This window comes from Nansenia antarctica (assembly GCF_963989245.1).
Source record: "Nansenia antarctica genome assembly, chromosome: 13".
NCBI lineage: Eukaryota > Metazoa > Chordata > Actinopteri > Argentiniformes > Microstomatidae > Nansenia > Nansenia antarctica.
In genome coordinates, this window is record NC_137683.1 from 9,845,412 (window position 1) to 9,862,545 (window position 17,134).

Below are 17,134 nucleotides of genomic sequence, written 5' to 3' on the forward strand. Positions count from 1 at the left end.
CTTTAAAGCCCTACATACTGTATAACATCATTAAATAAGAAAATGCCATTCTGAAGGCTTGATAAACCAGATCATTAAGCTACATCTGGAGTTCGTATGACATACGCTCATGAATGGATTGTGAGGCATAAGACTTTCATACCTGGGAAAGGATTTCTATTGCATACCTATAAAAGTACAAGTATTTTAAGGTGACCAAATGTACAAATACGTTATACTATATCCACACAAATACCCAGCTACATATATTACACACATAAATTACACACTGCAATATCTCCGTAAGCAACCAACATGCCTAAACATGCAGTAAATATGTGCATCCACATAGAGGTCCTTCTTGAAAGGAAATGTTAAATGTTTAAATGTGCATTTTAAAGTGTAATTTCTCCCTTCAACAATGATTAACCATGTAGCCAACATCATTAATGCCAGGGTCTTTTGGAAGTAGAAACCTAAATAATTTCCATAACACTTAATTTCTATGCGACTTCTTCTTGGACCAATCCCCTGTCAGTTTTCCAGACAGCCGGTTGGGGGGGGGGGGGGGGAGGCAGAGGACCCTGCCATAGAGGAGTCACATACCTCTTTGTTTAAACGCTGTATGGCTGTGGGTTCTTTTTAATGAACTCTAATGGCAGTCCAGGAGGATTCTAATTAATCTACATGCATACACAAAAGGGGACTCCACATTCAACTTTCAGGAGCGCCGTACTGGAATATTAAAATAAGACATCTGACAGGACGGCAGGAAAAAGTGAGGATTTAATTGCACCAGAGATGGCAATTATTATGAGATTTAAAAAGCCATTTTCCAATGGCAGGCAGGAGTCATTGAGTGGCCATCTTAAGTGCAGTGCCAAGCCGAAGGTCATGTCACTGTTGTCATTACTCCCTGAATAAAGATGCTAATGAAATGTCTTGACTTACTTCCACGGTGAGCTCCATAAAAGTTGCATTAGGTTGGCCCTCAGCATCCAACCACGGCTCCCCTAACCTACGCCATTAACCTACCTAGCTCATTTAACCTAGCGAGCTCGCGTGCTAAAAGCTAAAGAGCAGCATAGCTGTTTCAGATAAGCAACACCAAATGGCCAAATTGAACCGTGAGGGGAATAGTGTTGATATAGGTTTTGAGATAGTTTTACATAAGTAAAGCAGACACTATATTAGCTTGTAGCCCCTCTTCTTGTCTACTTTGTCTACTTTCTATCCAATATCATCTGACTAGTATTATGGGTTCTGAACACTATAATACACAAAGTGATGTGTGTGAGGGGGGATTCTAATCAGCTTGAGCATTACCCACTCCAATCAGACCTGTCTAAAATGTACAGTTTGCTCTTTTAACCAAAACTCCTTCACCACATGAGTAATAACAACACATTGGGAGTTGGCTATATATCAGATAAGAAGATATAATGAAATGCACACACACACACACACACACACACACACACACACACACACACACACACACACTGACACAGACACAGACACAGACACAGACACAGACACAGACACAGACACTGACACTGACACTGACACACACACACACACACACACACACACACACACACACACACACACACACACACACACACAGTATACATAACAAGTACAAGAGCCCAGTAAAATAGTACCGCTAGCGAGTGGTCACTACAATAAGATACATATCAATGGTACAATATTGTCTAAACAGATATGTTTCAGTATGAAACTGAAAACCAACACACTAAACACATTAAACACCATCCTCCCTCCTGCCACCTCTTCTGTCATAGACAACTCCTCCTCAGAGGACAGCGTTCCTGAGCTGGGCTTCTCATTGGCTGTCAGTTGAACACATTTCAGTTCATTCAGGGACAGACCTTTGCAACTCAAATATACTATACAGTATGTGTAGCCTATATGGTAAGGATTAACTCATATAAAATGAACCACTGGCCCGGTATCGTGAGCTTAGAATTATAAGGTTCTATCTCCGTTTAGGGTAGTTCAGAGATATTGAGCGTCAAAGTTTTTACATTCCATTATGTTTTGTAAGATGGAACCTTTGTATTTTATGAATTACTAACTCAAAAATGTCAACATTTTAAAAATAACACCACACAGGCATTAATAAACACCTAATGGATCAGATTATGTAAAAAAACTCAATTTTGACAAAAATGGGGATAGAACCTTATCATTCTAACGTCACGGTATGCGTCTGTTTCTGTGCCACATGTTTTAAGGGAATGAATGAATAGGTCCTAAGACATATTGTGAAACAACACACAACTGTAGCGCCTATACAACTGCTCACGGTGATGAGTTGACCCTGGCCTACACGCTTTCCACTTGAACAGGCAGCAAAAGTGACATGGCCATGTGACGTTCACATGCTCTGTCCACATGTGTCTTGCATTACCTCACTGAACTGTTCATTCAGTCCTTTATGGAGGTGTGATAACCCTGGGGAAAATAGGCTTTCCATGACTGATTCCTGACTTATGCAGTAGCCTACATGTTATTAGTGTTCGAATAAAACCAACACAGAAGTCATTATCAGCCACAACAGCTGTATTTCATCAAATGGTGCAGATCAACTCAATGTGCATGTGTTGTGTCTCATGTAACATGGAAGGTGTGTGAAATATGTGTTCAATTCCAATATTCATTCTAATCCAATACCTAGTCTAGCGTGGGTCAGCTAATGATCAGTTTATGTACCAGTAACCCCTTCACTGCCTGTTCTGCCTTGTGGGTGTCCTTGCAGGATGGTATTTTGTGAATACCATATCACAATCCAAACAAATGATTACAACTTACAAATATGAAGGAATTCCTATCAAAATACCTACCAGAAAAACGTACTCTACAGAAATGAAAACACCCACACAATAAACTTTGCCTCAATAACTTCTCACTTAGGCATCCATCTCTCAGCAGTCCACACAGTGCAACACATCAGTCACACTCACAATTTGACAACAAAAGGTTGCAATTATGCATAATATAATAATAATATAATCGCACAGTTCAACTCTTGCCATGCTACAGTAGTTTGACTTCGAACATACATGTATTCAGGAGAAATGGACAAGATGCAAACATGCCAAACTAACCTTTTTGGCCATGCATGCTCCTGTATTATTCCAATGATCAATTATGGCAATACTGTTGCAATCAACTCGTTCTCGGTTACAGTATGTGTTATTAATAAACAAAATTAGATAATAACAATAGAGGCTACGTTTTGAGCTGACATTGAGTGTATGCAGAATAACCAGCATTACACCATTTACAGTTATACCTCGACGTCCGGAAGATCCTTGCTCAGCATTCTAGCCTTTGCCTTTCGAGGAAATTTTGTTTTTTAAACAACGAAAACAATCGGCGACCTGTTTGATTTCTTGATGCACTGTTGACAGTGTCTGGAGAGACCAGTCCAACGCACTTCTTGCGGGTAGGCTACTGTATTACTTCTCCTAAGAGGTCTATCACAATCATGTCATGTGTTGCCCAATGCAGATATTATGATCGAGTGTCTTCAGAGTCTAGATGAAACAGTATATACATACGAAATCTATATTAAACGGCAATTCCGTTTGGTTCGGCACCGGACAGGGGAAATGGTATATTCCGATATGAAAAGAGCAACAAAAAAAACTTGTGAAACTTCATGCGGCTGTTGGAAGGCGTGGTGACTGTGTCTGCATGGAGTGATACTCGAGAGATCTGCAGAATGGTAAATTGCAATTTATTTACTAAATGTGTCACCAGCAAAGCAGCCAAGCATCTTATACATTTGGATACAGTAAACTATCCAAATTGTGAGATTTGATGTAAATTGACAGAATATTCAGTCAAGTGCTCATTTTCAAGACCAATCACCAATCACCAATCAAGAGCAATCACCAGTAGCCCTAACCTACATGTTATACACAGATCCGATCTGATGGGTACTAATGCAGAAATACAAGCTAAATAATTCAAGACCCCTTTGATTGTTTTGTGCCTGCTTTACTCCCTTCTGGTGTATGTGACATTTGTTGTGAGCTCAACTTTCTACTATTATGAAATGGGATTAACACGTTTTTTTTTTTTTTTTTTACCTTTATTTATACAGGTAAGAAACACATTGAGCCCCAAGGGTATGGTAACAGTGTAAAAGGTATGTAACAGTGGTCTTATGAGCACATGCACACATTTTATTCATGTTTGTATTTGGTTCTCCACAATAGACAGGATATTTGTAGGCCACACAATTATAGTATGTTGAAAGTGATTGAAAATTCCCTGAGTGTATACACTTCACCAATACTGATGTATGTGAAATCAAGTGTAGGCTATAGATTTACTGGTTTATACTGTATGTCAGAAATGTGTTTTGGGAATTAATGTTGTTCACCTTTCCTTGCATATACTACACATTTTTGCACAGCATTAGTGAATGCATCAAGGATTTGTCAATTTCAAATGATTAGGGAATTTTCACTCACTTTTAACATAGGCTACCATATGTTTTTGGGGCATATACTAGGCCTATACCCCACTGTATTCCTTCCAAACGGCGTCGTAAGAACACACACACACTGAGCCGATAACCTGTCACTGGTTTTTGCTTACACTTGGTTCCTTTGACAAGCACATGCAAAACACTGGAGATTGGACATGGCAGTGTGTGTATGGTCCAGCACAGCAACCACATTGCTTATTGATTCCTTTGTGACAGAAACATCCTCAAGTCCAATACAGTTTAATTTGTTAGCCAGATCTTTTAATGCGAGCAGCAAAGTCTGTTGATTACTTTGCATGCTTTGGCCCTCCTCATGTATAAAATGAACACATAATGGATGAGGTGTCATGGAGGCAGTTAACCACATTTAACCTGTACTTATATCAGCGGTGATTGTTTGGGTGAGGCGCTCGACTGAACACATGAAATCAGTCCGACCGTTTACAAGCATGTATTTCTCTCCCAAAGATATTGATTTTATGCTGAATACTGTATATTGATGCTATATGGTGTAGGCCTAGATTGTATGTTGCTTACGTTGGCTGCATATCATTGTAGTGGTACTACAGTATATGCAATCATTAAAGGTGCAATTCATCTTCAGTATAGAGATACATTAGACCAACAGATTATTGTTGCTGGGGGTGTTGGGGCGAGGGCAGAGAATTCATTTCTCAGACAAAGGTGTGCATCATCTTCATATAGTATATTGTTAATGAAATGAGGCCAAAAATATAGACAACATTTGTTCAACTTTATTGCCACTGATTAAAAGATTACACTTATATTGAGTACTATACATTGCAAAGGATTCTCCGCAGGCATTGTAAAGATGTATCAAGTCAAGTTCATTGACTAGCCTAGATACACTGTGTCTTATAGTGAATGAAGCCCTTAGTAGTTTACGGTAGTGGCTAAGGAGGTGTGCAGGACCAGGATGACTCGGCATTTCAGTCAGGGATTATGGGTCAGAGGAAGATTTGATTATGCACATTAAATCCCTCTACAGTACACAAACTCCCATGTGTGTGAGAGCACACACACACACACACACACACACACACACACACACACACACACACACACACACTCAACCTCCTTGCTGATCTGACAGACCCACTCAAAAACATGGCTCTCTGTGTTGTTTTTAATGACTCAGCTTAAATTTCACTTGAGATGGGCGGTACATCGTCTTGGACGGTTATGTTACAAGAATCACGATCGCTACTGTGTGTTTGATCCCCGTTCTCCAGGGGGTCATGCAGAAGAAGCATTTGTGTGCCAGCTCTGCAGGCCTACTGTGGAACGAACAAGGCCAGTCTCTTATAGGATATGTGAGCCTGTACACAACAGCAGTTACCAGATAAGTGTGTGTGCATGCACGTATTAGGCAATAGCAAATGCCAGAGTACTAAAGGAAGATTGCTTTGCTAGTTGGTAGGTTGGTACTGAGAGAGTATGTATAATGAAGACTTGCAGTTGTCATTGAAAATGAATGGACCCCACCTAGTACAGTTCCCATGTGAAACCTGTTTTAATGCCGAACACTAACTAACCCTAACCACTCAGAGTTAATGCCCTAACCCTAACCCTACCTTGTCCTCTAGAAGTGAATGCCTAATATTGCCTTACCTCTATGCAAGTTGAAGTACTACGTAGTTGCATTGCTTACATAGTGTTTTATTTCAAAGAAATGTACCCTTTAGTGTTGCTTTGTGGAAACATGTAGATGGAGACCGTGAAGTGCAAATGAGCACTCTATGGTGGTCTTATACTATTGTTTATGTATGTAAGCTTTGCTAGGAGACTGTGTTACAGGACTGGAAATAGATTTCCAATTAACAGAGCATCGTTTGGATAGGGTAAAATAAGAGCATGAAGAAATTGTCTATATGGAAATTATTGTCAGTTTGTTTGGCGTATACATGCCATTAAATGGAATGTGGTTGAGATTGAACATCAAAGAACAAATCACTGGGTGGTAGGAAACAAAAATCTATAGTCTTAATATTTCTACATGAATCTGACTCCAGTGTAAGTGTGAAAGACAATTGTATACGATTATATTCACTTAATGATTCTATCCAGGAAACAGAATTGTTTTCGGTTCGATTTTATTTCATCCCCGGTTTTATTTCGCAGCAGTGGGGAATCAACAACACAACGCACAATTAAAATGTTATTACTATCATCCTCTGTTATTAAATGTATCAACAGTAACAGAGCAAACAGATGTGTCCATGTGAACACTTACAGTAAGAGCTAAATCCAAATGAATAGAAAAAACATTCAAATGGTAATTACACAAACAAAACAAAAGATCTCTTGACTGATTCCTATCGGCCCCATGTCCCTTGTGCAAAACCAATCCCAATAGGTGAGCAAGTTGCATAAAATAATCATAATGTTCCATATAAACGGGGGGAGTTTTGGATACTGCAGCTACAGTATAATTTAGCAATCCAGGGGTGTGCGATACATTTTCACACTGCTTAAACTCTGCTTGAATAATCACAGTTTTTCAAAAAAAAGCATTGATAGAGAAAAACATTGATAAAGACAACTACATACATTGCAATATAAATCGTGCTGTAGAGTGTTCGGAGTTGGTAGGGTATTTTTTCTCTCTCGAGTTAAATGAGCCGTATAAGAGTTTAAATCAGAACTACTGTACACTACGCTGGGCAGAAATCCCTTCTCTGAATGGTCAATACACAAGGCACGCTGCAGTTACAGTAGTCTGAGACTGCCTGCTCCACCACCCACATGATGAATGGTTCTATCAAAGGGCAGAAAGGAGAAATCAGCATGAATCTGGGGGATAGGGAACGGGACAGGAGTCTTACAAGCAGATAGATTAGAACTGGTTCCCTGTGCTGACACTAAGCCTTTCTTTTTTATCATTATGCTCAGTCTGCACTGGCGGTTTTTTGTGCTGGTGGTCGGAGGTGTCAGAGCTTGTTAGTGGTTCAAACTGCGGTAAACAGTGCAGCGGTGTACAGAGGGAGGCACTGTCTTTGAACTGGCCTGCGTAAGCACAACAAGGCCTTCCATGTCTTTGTAGCAGTGGCAGTGATGTCTAGCAGAAGCTACAATATAGCTATTAAATGTACTGTGATGTTTGCGGCTATTTATGGGTTTGTTATGGGACCAATTTGACTGAATGTTTCTTAGAAAACCATTTTGATTCCTGGTATGGATTCCATTGTCAGCCATGTTTATTGCATATTACCATATACATTTTTGGTGGTGAGATAACATTAGCGATTCAAAGGCAGCTGGTGTTTTGTTATCTTTGTTTGTGTTACAACTCTTCAAAAATGGTAAGATACTAATATACCACTGAATACAACTCACTTATCAATAATGGGAATATTTACTGGTTTGGCAAGGGGATCAAAATGTGTTCGGGGACTCTGTTTCCCAACACTTCATTTGGCTGCGTGACAGGATCCATAACCTGTCCTGAATCCCATCAGATGATGCAGGAGGAAGTGTCATCTCTCTCTCCTCCCCACGATTTTGGAGGAAGTTTCATCTCTACAGGGAACTGTCATCAACTTCTGCTTTATTTATTTATTTATTTTCCCCCTCTCAGTAGTGGTTCCTGACACCTCGGCCCATCACATCTCCCCCAATCAGAGGCTCATTTTCCAGCCTTCAGCTCAACAGGTGAGAGGCTCTCAGACTCTGTTGGGGCTCGACGGCCACTGCCCCCCCCCCCCCCCCCCCATCCATTGCAGGCTGTGTCCTGGGCCACCTGGGTAGTGTCCTAGCCTCAGGGTCCTTCTTGGTCCACTCTGCTCCCTGCCCCCCCGCCCCCCCCTTTCTCTGTAGGAAATACAAAGAGCCAATGTTACATGGCATATTGTATCTAAACAGAAGCCTGAAAGCTCACAGTGACCTTGGAGAATGGAATGTTTTTATTTATTTAATAAAATACACTATATTCTTTATGTGCTTCTTTTTTTGTCATGTATTATATCTAGAAGATGGCAATAATGGATGTCGTGTGTATTGTATATGTGGTTGCATAAACATCGCTCTGGAAACTGCCTGTAGGCTTTCTACACATTTGTTTATTTATTTTTTCCAATTGAGGGTTGGTGTGAAAATATGATATAATAATTTGTTACATTTGGTTAGGAATTCGGTTTTCTAACAGCGATATAGTGCTTTCTTCACACGAGTTGAATTGCTGATGAGAGCAGCGGGTCCTACGTTCAAAATTCTAATTGGTGGTCCTTAGGGGTTTGATTGCATTGTTTTAGATTTCTCTGAGACTAATCGCCAACCATTGCCAGGTTTATATACTGTTAACAGAGCAAAAACACTGTAATCATAAAAAATTTTACTCTGATTATGTTAAATCTGAAACCAGAAACCAGTTCATTCTGATTTAATTCTCCTTATTTAACCACTCGTTTGGTTTCTCTAAATGGCATGGCCCACAGGCTTCCATACGTGAGCACAGTGTACACTACAATCAACCACCATACATTTATTCTCTCAGTACAAAGATATTGCGAATCGATTCTTCTTCTTTCCCTAGCTTGATCCATCTCATTTTCCAGCATAATTGAGCCATAATCTGATTGGTCCCGCAAAAACCTTTACGTGATTAAACGTAATCAAAGTGATCTTTCTTCGGCTTGCATGAAGCGAGATTTTTGCGTTTCAGTGAGTAATCAGTCATCTACCCTGTCCTTCAGTCAATCACAATTACCATGATTTCTCTAGGCCAGAGCTTGGCCTTCCTTGCAGCTCATACTGTCGGATCCTTGGGTGCGGATCGATACTCACCTCCCTGGCAGTGTTACGAACAGGGGGCTCGTCGATGCCTTTGATCAGGGATTGTGTTGGCCTGAGCTACTATAGGACGAGGGATGCTGGTGTGGTGATGTGATCGATGGTGGTTCAGTGTCATGGAGAACACTGTAATGCATACCTGTTGGTGAGGAAGCAGTTTTTAAAAGTGGGTTGTCTTGCTAAATTCTCAAATAGACAGAGTAAATACTTGCTATGCTTTGTTTTGTATGAAGATGTTATCGATACTTAAAACTGAAGTTCTGTACTGTAAATGGTTCTAATGATCTTGAAAAGGGAGACAGTTATACTGTTTCCGATGCTTTCAGATTAGCTTACTGATAACATGGGTATAGGTGGGTTGTTAATCAGCCATTATTTCCTCCGATTTAATTCAGATAATACAATTTCATTAATGCAAAACCTCCATAAAACTGTTAAAGAGAAACAATTAATATATAGAAGTGATATACAGAAGCTCCCACTTGGTTAGCTACTCATAAAAAGCCTCTCAAAGAGGATGATAACGTGGGCTTTGGTGGTAATAATCCATATTTTGTTGAAGCCTAGAAAGCTATACAACATAATGCTGCAGTATTTCTTTCTGTGGAAGAGAGAGTTTGACAACAATGAACTTACAGTAGGTCTTTCTTGTTGCTTTTTTTACCAGACGAGGCTGGGATGTTTGACAGAAATATTTTCAAAGTAACTTGTTTTGAAGCCTCATCTCAAATATGATGTAATTGCTTTAACCAACAAGTGTTGACATCTAATATTTCTCTTACTTACTGTAAATGTCACTCAACTCATATAGTCAATAATCTTGTCTCGTACTTAGAGTCACACAGTGGAAGTTTAAGACATTCCAGAGTAGCCTGTCACAGTGTTTAAAGGACGTATCACATTTCATGCAATTAGGGCTCTGCAAATGGCTAAACTAGATTATCCGCCTGACCAATTTAACAAAAACACTTTAATTGTGTAATCAAGAAATTGAATATCCTAACCATATTGTGTTCCACTACTGAATACTTAATAACTGTCTTCAGTATAAATGAGCTCCAACATTTTAGACGCAAATCAATCTTACGGCAAAAGATTAACTTCATTGGCGTTACACAGCACCTACTGAATGAATGGAAAGGCATGCAGTGTAATATTTCGCAGTTAGCCCAGAAACATACACATGTAAGAAAAGACCAACATGTAAGACCAATGTAAGAAAAAGTATGTTGCATTTGATTATACTATATTTTCGAATGAAGCTCTAATTTCGAGCACGTTGCATTGATCATGCATTTATCAACACATCATCAATAATGAAATCAAAGACTCAATATTCAGAACACCCAAAGGTTTTATTCCAGCCCAAATACTGTTCCATTCCCCTGGGATCCAGCCTATAGGGAGCTTAGGTGACAACTGATACCTGGAGGAGAGGAACTCACAATTCAAAATAAATTGTATGACTAATTACCATTGGGATCATTAAATGCCTCATCCTAAACTGTAACAGTATAAGAGACTCATATATTATAATTAATGTAAACAACATAATATGCACCGTAAACTGTTAAACATGTGGCAAATAATTGCATAATGTTGCAAAAACCATTAAATTATAATGTGCTCTAACTGTGGCTTTGAATGCTACACAAACAAACACACCCCCAGCAGCACACAGAAGACCCAACTCTCCAGCCTGGGATTTCTGTGGCCACTTTCTCTGTGCAAACAGGAGCAATCCAACAACACACTCACCAAACCTCGAGTGTCCCACTGCCATGATGAAACATTACAGAAACAACCTGCAACATTGCACCTTAGGACACCCCACTTGTAAGTCTGCAAGAGGAGCAGAGGAGGTTGTGTGTGTGTGTGTGTGTGTGTGTGTGTGTGTGTGTGTGTGTGTGTGTGTGTGCATAGTGCTGGCTCAAGCTATTTTGGGGCCCTAAGCAAAAAATGCATATAGGGAGGAGAGCTCCGCAAATCTGACGATTTTGACCAAAAAATGATTGGAATCATACAGAAATGACATAAACTCCTCCAAAAAAGTTCCGAAACGTTATTTCGGTTGATTATTCCCCCCCTTTAATAATACCAACTGGTATTGTATTTTATATAGTTGGAAAGCCTGATTAGTCACCTTTACAACGAGATGCAACTTGTAAGGATCATGCATTTGTGGAATGAGCAACACAGCTAAACATGTGGGTAGCGGCGCAAAGAAATGTGCCAAAATCCCCTGCAATATTCTTCTGTTGGTATTCACTCTGGTTTTGAGTTGCTTGGTGGATTGGATGATTGCACTCTCCCACAGTAATAAGGAAAAAACAACACATATTGGCCATTTTTACACTTTATTCATTTTACACTGTCAGGGACCTCAGTAGTGTGTGGAAGATGCATACACAGTCACAACAGCTTGGCACCTCCTCCTCATGCTGGTCACCAGCCTGGTCACACACTGCTGTGGGACGGCATCCCATTCCTCAACCAGGATTTGCCGCAAGTCAGCCCACATGGTTGCGTTGGTCATTCTGGCTCTTACAGTACGCCCAAGCTGATCCAACAGAAGAATATTGTAGGGGATTTTGGCAAAATGTTTTGGGCCGCTACCCACACGTTTAGCTGTGTTGCTCATTCCACAAATGCATGATCCTTACAAGTTGTACCTCGTTGTAAAGGTGACTAATCAGGCTTTCCAACGATATAAAATACAATACCAGTTGGTATTACTAAAGGGGAGGAGGTTTCGACCGAAATAACGTTTCCGAACTTTTTTTGAGGAGGATATAACAGTGGATAAATCTTTATTTATTTATTTATTTATATATATGTTTTATTTTCATGACAGCTATTTCCATTGGAGTATGACAGGTGAGGCTCTGCCTCCCTTGCCTCCCCTGACCGTACGTCCCTATAAGAAAGAACACCCCCCAGCTATGTCTGGCCCTCGAAAGTTTGTGAAATGTGAATGCTGTATTCCCGTAGCACCACAAAAACACTTACCAGAAACATGTAATAAGTAGTTTGACTGAAGCGGGGAAGACGGGAAGCCCATACTGCAAAATGAAGTGTTATTCTTAATTGCAGGTCAGTGTGAAACTGATGTGTCAGCTGCCATAACTGCTAATTAATTCAGCTCGGAAAAGAAGCCCATGACACTCTCCATCTGTTTGTGTTTAACCTGCTATGGAGAGTGAGGCTGGTCGCCGTGGTTTCATCATGACCGAGTGTTTGGCTCTAATTACCACTTTCATGTCGAACAAGAGGGATGCCACAACTTTTGTGTTGATGCTAGTAATTTATAGACACGATTATTGACATACTTTTGTGTGTTTTACACAAGTTTGATAGCCAATGAAATGTGGTAATAGTAGTAATGTGGAACAATCCGTTTTTGTTCAGATTTTATTTGTATTTAAACCCCTATGAATGATTATTGTCTAAATAAATACAAATATTTCAACGATATGAGAAGAGCTCATTATACCTATGAGGTATAATGTAAGATTTTGACTGGAAAAAAATATGCAAATACTCAAATCCCCTCTTTTAAGAGCTCAGTACAGTATAATATCTTCCCTCTCACAGCTGCTCATCGAAGTCGTGGACCGTCATGACAAACACTCACAGCCATCGGGCGTACGTGGCCGGTGATTATGTGACTGTTCTCTCAGTGGGAAGTCCAATAAGCTGCTATGTGGGTTAGCCTACTCGCCTCCTCCAACAGCTGATGAAGCCTCAGTTTGACTAGGCATGTTCCCCATCACATCCCTCATTAAATCCCTCCCACTGGTTCTGTCTTCTGACGTCAGGCAGATGAGTCCACGCTTTGATTCAGAAAATGCCCGCACAAGAACATGAGCACAAGGTGTAGCATGATACAACCAAGAGCTTAGAGGCTGTTGTGACTCCCACTGCTCAGGAAGTATGAACAGTCCATCCACGACAGAGACGCGGTTCTCAAAACTCTGTACAGGAAGTAGCTACGCTGTACGGAGTTGAGTCATATCTATGTAGGAAGGCCTCCAAGATCTCCAGAGACCCATCCCACCCTGGGAACGAACACTTTGTTCGGCTGCCCTCGGGCAGGCGGTTCAGGACCATGTCCGCAAGGACAAATAGACTGAAGCTCAGCTTCTACCCCAGGACCATTCAGGCCCTGAACACAGCAAAGACCTAGGTTCTAGGCCCTGGACAATCTAGACAATTTGATGGCAGCTACTAGATTGTAATCAAGGGCAATACTGAAACACAACTGTGAACATTTGAAACCTGCAAACTACTTTAAATGAATGTGCAATAACACTATGTGCAATATGACAACCCTCGGGTACATAAGGTTCAGAGATAGGAAATGTTAGGATATGTATAGCATAGCATAGAGTACAGTACAGTGTTTTATTTGTATAGTATAGTATAGTGGATAGTGTACATAGCCTTTATTTATGTAAACCAGCTCTTTTCCCTTCTTGTTTTTTTTCCTAGCACCAGGGGAGCCCCCCCTCCCAAATTTCGTTGTATGGTACCTGTACTATATCAATGACAATAAAGACCATTCATTCATTCATTCATTCATTCATTCATTCATTCATTCATTCATTCATTCATTCATTCATTCATTCATGTACCGTGTGTCCAACAATTGGGCTTTGAATACACACTTCGTGAGTTTAGAATGATAAGGTTCTATCTCCGTTTAGGGTAGTTCAGAGATATTGAGCGTCAACGTTTTTACATTCCATTATGTTTTGTGAGATGAAACCTTTGTATTTTATTAATTACTAACTAAAAATGGCAACATTTTAAAAATAACACCACACAGGCATTAATAAACACCTAATGCATCAGATTATGTAAAAAAAAACTCAATTCTGACAACAATGGAGATAGAACTTTATAATTCTAACATCACGCTTTGCCATGCCACAATAAAGACGTTTTCACTTGTTTTTACTTGTTGAGTGCCTTGGAGTGCCTTTTTGGAGTTGGTTGCTCTGTTATTATGCATAGATTACAGGCCACATCATCTTCCTTTTTTTCTAGTATTTCAACCTTTTCAATCAGCCTTCTCAAACCACCAGAACCACCAAAGCCGCTCTGCTCTTCTTCTTTCAATATCGCTGGATACCATTTGACGTTAATGATTGGATACAAATATGGACTTTTCTAACATACTGTATGTGGAATCCATTTGGTGGTACATTGACAATGTTTTATTTTATGTCTTGGGGAATTTCCTAGCAACTCATTAAACAGTTCAAAAAGTAGTTGAGACTCAACAAAATGTGATCTAAAAAAAACGATTTTATTTTCATTTATTTTTTGGACAGTGAAATCTTATACATCAGAAAAACAAATCGTTTCAACAAATGTCAAAGAGAACACAATCATTTCACAGACTTAAAACACACCAAGGGAACAACAGGGCATTGCCACATTGTACATTTCTGGTGCTGTCTTCAAGAAATTAAATCTTCCACAGACATTATATAAGATTTTTCTTTGAACACAAATGCGATGAGGTGCATACAGATGGTAGTCCTTTTCACACATCCCATTAGCGCGTAGGTCTGGGGGAACTAGATCAGGCCAAGTGCTGAGACGTCCCCACTTTGCATGTGAATGACGCCAGCACCGACAGCACATAATCTGACACACAAACCAACCTGCATTGTCTCATCAAAATACTGAATTCATCTTTCATGCACCAGTCAGATAGGAGGCAAAGATGCACATGGACAGCAGGTGAGGCTGGTAGAGGTAGACATCGGAGGATGAGCTCATTTTAATGTCATGTGTTTAATACCGTTCCTCATTCTATTCCGTATAGTATCATACACATGTGTTAGATACTGTTCTTCCATTCCATGCACTACAATGAGCTGTTCTCCCCACGTCTGCCTCCCCCAGCCTCCTCATGTACAGTTCAATATGCAATTTGACCAGATCAATGTACTATACAACATGCCAGGTGAAAAATATTTTAAAACCTTCTCAATAAGACAGGTACTGTATAGTGTGCGTGGCACTATGACTGTCATTATGAGATGTATATGCAATAGAACGTGCAAAACATAGCCATAACCAAAATAGCCATGGTACAAATGCAGCTCTGCGCACGAATAAATGCAATTGTCTCCCATGACAACATACATACAGTATGAGCCAACATATGATGCACATGAGTATGTACAGTAGGCTACTGTACATACATACATGACATCCCAATATGATACTGTTGACAGAAAATGTGATGTACAATTTAGCATTAGAACACAATCAATGCCTAAACTCTTCTGTCTGCAGATAATTCTAATGTTTGTGACCAAAAATGGTTTGCTTCCTTCCACACTTAGTGAGCGGAACACATTAGATATAGTAGATCAAATGGTGCTTCTGTCTCTGAACCAGAGCTGCAGACAATACATGCACACCCAGGGTCCCCCGTGTACTCCACAATGCTTGTTTTTAGTGACAATAATGGTTTGCACCGTGATGGAGCACCCTGTGAGGAGGGGAAGGGAGGAGGTCTACCAGCACTTTCAGAGGTTTTTCCTCAGGAGTGAAAAAAGGTGGTGGTGTATGGCATATCAAACTCATCATCAATTGCTGTGGTCATCTCTCTCCTCCCCTTGTGCCTCTGACTCCTCATCTTTCTCTCTGTTTTCTCTCCCCTACCCACCCTGACTCATACAGTATTTCTTTCTTTACCACTGCCTTCTATCCCCCCCCCCCTCCCCTCTCCATCTTGATTCTTCCCCCTCCCTCTCTCTCTTTTTCTCTGGTTGCCAGTGGAAGCTGGTGGAGTGGGGGGTTTGCACCAGACCTCATGCAGGTCCACTGTGCTGTGGCCATAGGAAATGGCTGAAGGATATGCTGAGACAGACAATTAACACCCACTCTACCCCATCATAAAACCAACCAAGTAGCAACTGTCCCATGGTTTGCATTGGCCATCCAGATACTGTATGAGAAAGAGGTCCTTTTATTGGTATCTAGTATAGTATATTTACGCATCAAGTATTTAGATCTTTCAAGATTGGCATAGTCATAAACTGACAATTGCATTGACTGTAAAATGTCTATTAAGTATATTTATGAGATTAAAGTCTTATTAGAATTGGCTTATGAGGGTTATTTCCTTTGTTTTAATCGTTTTGGATTAGTTATTTTAATTGAATACGCAGAGAAGATTTTTATTTGAGCTACTCTCCGAAGAATATTAGTCATAAGAGGAGTTGTGGGGTGAAAGTGGGGTGAGATAAAGAAGTGGAGAGAGAGAGAGAGAGAGAGAGAGAGAGAGAGAGAGAGAGAGAGAGAGAGAGAGAGAGCAATTGCGTTTAGAATGGGATGAGGGGTGTCCGCTGAGAATCGGACTCCCCCCTTCAATCTGTGCAATCTTCAATACACTGAGAAATAAATTGCTTTTTAAATAGATTGCTTAGCTCCTATCTGGGAGCCACTGATGTGGATACATTTCATAGCACCGTATTTAAACGAGCCGCAGTGAATTCGATAGTGTCCCATTATTAAAGATACTGGTAAGTAAGACTACTTGTCCTGTACCCCCTCTTGACACCTGAAATGAATCCATGAAATAAAAAAGACATATTATAGTCACATTAAAAAAACACACACATACACACATGTGTGCACACTCACACTTCACATAAATGCTGAGAGAGGGGGGGGGGGGGGCGTGGTAGTATATATGGGTTATTAATCACACAGTATTTTGTCTATAAGCTCAACCCGCTCTTTTATTAGAGTCAATAAGCCTGAGGAAAGAATGAATATCTGCTTGTGCCTTTGTCT